The 5,917-nt window shown below is 41.8% G+C and overlaps 1 non-coding gene across 1 annotated transcript; it reads right to left on the reverse strand.

Moving 5' to 3' along the window:
* Positions 1–4,811: 4,811 nt before the first annotated feature.
* On the reverse strand, positions 4,812–4,918 carry LOC137947138 (small nucleolar RNA R71). Its single transcript, XR_011111185.1, has one exon. It is a non-coding gene; the product is annotated as a small nucleolar RNA R71 (small nucleolar RNA).
* Between the last annotated feature and the right edge of the window lie 999 nt (positions 4,919–5,917).

The following is a 5,917-nucleotide window of genomic DNA, read 5'->3' on the forward strand; positions in this document are numbered from 1 at the left end:
TCCACCACCGAGCTCCCTCTTTGGTTACGCAGTATTAAAAGAAAAAAGCGGGGCGGGCCAGCCTGTGCCTGTGTTTCTCGTCGTAGCGGAGGAGGAGAGAGGGTGGCGGCAGCCCATATCTTTTCCCTTGAAGACAAAAGGTTAGATTGATTGACTGATTGATGTACATATAAAATGTGGTGTCCAAGCGAGAATAACAACCGCCGTTAACATCATTCTATCCAGTATAGTGTTTGAATTAGATGCTGTATCGTTCGCAAAAAATATTAAGATATATTCATCACAAACATTAGGACGGAAAAACATGGCCGCCTTTCTACTATGTCTCGAGGTGACAGCCCAAATCGTCTGAGCGGTTGGCTCTTCAATTCTGCCGACCAACTTCCGTCTGTTTTTTCATCTCGTTAAAGTGTTCTTCTGCAATCGAGACTTCAACGCATTCACATTCTTCGTCGTGGATTGGCTGGCTGCTCGTCTACGATTGCCAAGTGCTGCCTAAGGCGCTCCCTACTTGACCAGATTACGGAGCGGGTGAATTCCACCGGAACGGCGTCTCGGTTTTCTTGCATTTCCATGGGTTATTTGGCGGAAGCGTCCCTATCATTTAATTTCCTGGAGGGAAAGAGGTAATAAACCTCCGACATTCACAAAGTGCTGATGCAGTTGATGATCAATGCAGGAAACAGATGCCGTTTGATCCGGTAGCCGGCAGTTCATCTGGAATAACCATATTTTATATGGCACAGTCCCGGTATACGTCAGTCGAGTCTCATTTATGGCCGGGTACCCGAGTCGACTACCACTATGCCATGCATCTGGTTGTTCAACAACCTGTGATTCTCAAAGATTGTCAACAAATAACAATCCGAATTGGATTACATTTTGTTTTTTTGTTTTTTGCTTATTTCAGCTGTTTTAGATTTTATATAATTTCTCTTTTCTCACAACCATGGCTTGCGGACTTTGATCTCCTCACGGGGGGCGGACGCTAAATGACCTGTAGTTCTGAATCCAGACGCATTGAAGTAGTCTAGCCAATTTCTCCGGCGATCAGTTCCTTGACGCCTACCTCTTCTCCGAGTACGACGGTTCTCTGATTTTAACATTAGTAATAGTATGCACTCTCTGAATTTCTGTACTTAATACTAAAAAAATTAACTTAACCGAGTCTTAATTTTAATACTTAATTAGATTAGCGGTAATTTTCTTTGCATTACCGTCATGTTTATGAAGATAGTAAATCCTTTTCTTCAGTAACTAATACAAGGCTTGACAACCAGGGAACCTACAAGACGTCAAGATCCCAGTTACGGCTGTTAAGAAAAATTCTTACCAGACTTAACTAAGAAGCAAATATAACAAAACACTGTTATATTAACGTGGTATTAACGTGGTTCGGCTAAATCTAACTACGTCTACAGGCTGCTGCAAATATTTTATTATAGGAAGAAAAACACAGACGGTGTTTATAATACTCTCAAATCACAACCCATAACTTAATCCAATAACAGATATGGTTAGAGAATAATTTCACCTTACTGCTATAGTACTGTCACTGTTGCTGTTGGCGACGGTACTGAGTCCGGTGAGTTACTGTTCTTCCTCCTCCATCTCCACTTCACGTCCAAGTGGCTACTTGAAGGGCAAAACTCGGAAAGTGAACTGCAGAGAATGATCCGGACCTCCTTCTGGTGCTATCCTTTTTCTGCTGCTGTCCAAATTCTATTCGAAAAGCTCGACTGGACGCAGGCAACCGAAGAGGCAGCAAGTCCCTTTTTTCGGTTGTCCTTCTACTTCACCCAGCAAAAAAATTTATCGAGGAAGAGACCCTTAATTTTTGCTTGAGTACAGCGCACGCTAAAGAAAAAAATGTCCCCCATGTCCTGTCAACCCATACCTCCTCTGACACAGCCCATACCTATTCTAACAATCTCCCACTTAAAGATTGATATCAATCTGTCTTCACACATATCAATGCAGCAACTCTTGCTTGGTCTCGTCATTCTTGCAGGCCAACTGAAGTTGAACATAACTTCAGTTTATCAATAGTCACAGTTTTTGTTAGCTTATCCGTAGGATTCCTGTTACCTTGGATAACAGAAATATGATGAAGTCATAATAAAGTCCAATATGCTTGGTTCTAGAATGAAATACAAAATTCTTTGACAAATGCATCGCGCTCTGATTGGCACTATATAAAGTATTCTTCTTTTGTTTGAATCCTAGTTCAGTTAACAATCCTTGAAGCCATATCATCTCTTTACTGACTTCTATTATTGCTATCTATTCAGCCTCAATGGTGCATAATGCAACAATCTTCTATATCTGCGACATCCAACTAACAATTGTTGTGCCCACGGTAAACACATAACCAGTGGTGCTTATTCGGTGATCAACTTCACTTGCAAAATCTACATCTACATCCCATGTACTTTCAATTCACCTTTACAAAAGTACAAACACTTATATGTGGTGCCTTGTAGATATCTCAGGATCCACTTTACTACTTTCTAGTGGGTCTCTCCTCAGTTTGACATAAACTTGCTAATCGCTCCCACTGCATGACCAATATCTGGTCTCGTACAGACCATTGCTTACATCAAACTACCAATGGCTGAGGCGTAGGGAACTGATATATGCCATATTCTAACATGAGAAGTAGGTTAATTATAATAGAATAACCCTTATAATTGTGTCATAGGTGGTTATTTATCGGTTTTCAAATGAGACGTGCATTTATTGAATTTGGAATTAATCATTGTCTATATTGCATATTTTTCTGTCCTGAATTATATTTCATTGCTTTTAGGGTTTATTTCTTCCTGAAATACTTTTTATGGATTCAATTATGGAATTTCAGGAGAATTTTGGTGGAGAAAGAGATATTTACCAAAATGCCATTAGTGAAAGGGAGGTGATTTTTTAGAGCAAATTGTATTGAAAAGCGAGAGACCGTCGACCGAAACAGGGGAGGCAACAGACCGAAAGAAGGGAAACCCGAGAGAATTTCCAGTCATCATTTGTCGTGCCACCGTCGTCCACTGCTGTTCGGCAACCGAGAACAGACCCGAGGAGAGCTCGAGAGAGTCTCCATCGCGGTGAGTTCGACACTGCCAGTTTCTGCTCGCCAGGGCGAGAGGTGACCCGAGAGGGCTCCTCTGGCACCGATTCCGCATTCTGACCATCCTCCGACACTCGAGAGAGCCAGTTAGAGGACTTCAGCTTCGTTCCATTCTTCTCTGATCGTCACCTCCATCCGTGGGTTTCTATCCTTTTTCACCGGCATCGTCTCTACCTCCAGCCACTCGCTCTTGCTACCCAAAGCCATCAATTTCGGGAAATTGCAGCACCCGTGAGAACGAGCCTACTGCCCGAGCGAGAGGAAGGAGAAGGGGAGTAATCCGTCATTTTGGAATTTAATTTTCCTATAGTTTGAACTTAGGTTTTGAATGTTTATTAAATTTGATTTGAGAATTAATGTTTATCGAATATTTATTTCCTGATATTTGATTAAATTAGATAGTTAGGGTAGGATTGTAATCTAGGTTGGATTTTGGTATTTTAATCTGATTTCTGTCTTTCACTTTATGCGCCCGAGAGAGGATAGATGCAAGGATTGAGAAATCGGATCCGTGGTTATGTGGCGCTCGAGAGAGGCACGAATCACGATAAAATCCAGAGTTGATAATTTTAGCATCATCATAATAGGAAATTGATTCTCTGCATTTTATTGTAATCCGATCTTTGTCATTAACTCTAGGCGTTCGAGAGGGGCTAGACGCAAGGATTGAGAATCCGGATTTGTGGTTACGTGGTGCTAGAGAGAGGCACGAATCATGGTAAAATCCAGAGTTAACGTTTCCTGTTGTACAAGTAGTTAATCAGATTATTGCTTGATAATTTAGGATATAATTAGTGTTTAGTTCAAATTAATTCATCATATTTAGTTAGGCTAGTTGACCGAAGAATACACAAAATTCAGTCCTCCCTGTGGATATGACCCTCGCTTCCCTCTAGATTACATGAACGATTCGTAAGCTTGCGAGGTATAATAGCCGATGTAATTAAATTTCACATCAAGTTTTTGGCGCCGTTGCCGGGGAGGCACGTATTAAGTGTATTTCTTTGTTCTCCAAGGTCTTAGGTTAGATTTATTTTTATTTTATTTTATTTTATTTTTTGCTTTCATAATTTTATCTTGGTGATTTTGTATGGAGTTATTTTTATTTCTTCTAGTTAGTTCGTATTTTCAGTAGTGAGTTTGTTAGCTTAATTTGATAGTTAGTTTTGTTTCTTTTTGTGTTTTTATGCACGGGCGCCGCTCCCTAGGTGAACCATTAACTCCCTTTGTTGAAGAGGTAGAACATATTTGTTGGAAAACACCCGAAGTCAAGTTAGGAGCTACCATGGCCAATGAGGGTGAACCATTACAGTTACCTGCAGTAGGTGACCGTAGAGCCCTGAGGGATTATTCTATCCCATCCCACTTCACATCACCTTCTTGCATTATATTGCCACCGACTACTGCCGCCAGTTATGAGTTGAAACCAGGTGTGATCCAACTCCTCCCTACATTCTATGGGTTGGAGAAGGAGGACCCTTATCACGACATCAAAGAATTCTTAGATATCTATGCGACTTTCAAATTCCAGAATTTCTCAGATGACTCTATTCGGTTAAAACTTTTTCCATTTTCACTTGAGGATAAGACCAAGTCTTGGCTTACTTCCTTGGAGGTGGGCAACGTTACTTCATGGGACACATTAGTCACAAATTTTTTGTCCAAGTATTTTCCCATTCAGAGAACTACAGCTCTCGAGAGAGAAAACTCCAACTTTATGCAGCAGGAGGGTGAACACTTTTATGAGGCTTGGGAGAAATGGAAGGATTTGATCCGTAGGTGTCTGCATCATGGGTTTGAGAAATGACATTTAGTGCAATACTTCTATCAAGGTCTTACACCCCAGGTTAGATCCATGGTAGATGCAACGAGTGGTGGGAGTTTGATGGGTAAGAGTGTTAGTAAGGCGTGGGACTTCTTTGAAACGTTAAGTGATCAATCTCAGCAATGGGGTTTGTCATTTAATGTTGATAGGAGATCCCACGAATCCAAAAGAGGGGGTCTCTACGAGGTTAGTGAAACACCCATGCTCATGGCCAAGATTGAGGGGTTGACTGGAAAAATTGATGCCCTTATGGTGTCTAAGAGTTCACCTGCTCCTAACCCATCTATTGTCTACGCCATATGCTTTGGTTCATCTCATCCCACACAAATGTGTCCATCTAGTTCATCCTACCCGGAGCTCATTGAGGACTTGAATGCAGTCCAAAATTTTCATAGACCAAACTGAAACGATCCTTTTTTGGAAACATATAATCCGGATTGGACTAGGCACCCAAATTTCTCATGGTCCAAGGGCCCACAAGTTGGGGGTCCTCCAGGGTTTACTCAACCCCAAGCTCCGCGCCCACACTTCACTCAACAACCATTGATTCCACAAAAACCTTCACAGTCCCCCATTGCTAAACTCTAAATGCAAGTGAGTCAGTTGGCCAGCCTCATGAGTGAACAGGCACAAAATAAACTCCCGAGTTAAACCATTCCTAACCCCAAAAGCACACATGAGAGTGGGTTGAGTTCCAAACCCCACAATGAGCAAGCCAAAGCCATAACCACCCTTAGGAGTAGTCATGAGTTGAACAATGGGGTAGGGACCACTAAGTCTAAGGAGTCAAAGGATGACAATGGGGACACATCATTGAGTGAAGAACCTCTAAGTTCTCCACCAACAGTCAGGCAGATCCCTAACCAAGTCCCACCAGCTCCTTATCCGTAGAGGTTATCGGGCCCACCTAGGAAAGGAGATAGCATGCATGAAACATTGGAACTGTTTAGTAAGGTTTACATTAACATTCC

The sequence above is a fragment of the Aristolochia californica genome, unplaced genomic scaffold, assembly GCF_029961685.1.
Source record: "Aristolochia californica isolate CCGP_79_NKW_82.1479 unplaced genomic scaffold, dmAriCali1.0.hap1 SCAF_12, whole genome shotgun sequence".
Lineage (NCBI taxonomy): Eukaryota > Viridiplantae > Streptophyta > Magnoliopsida > Piperales > Aristolochiaceae > Aristolochia > Aristolochia californica.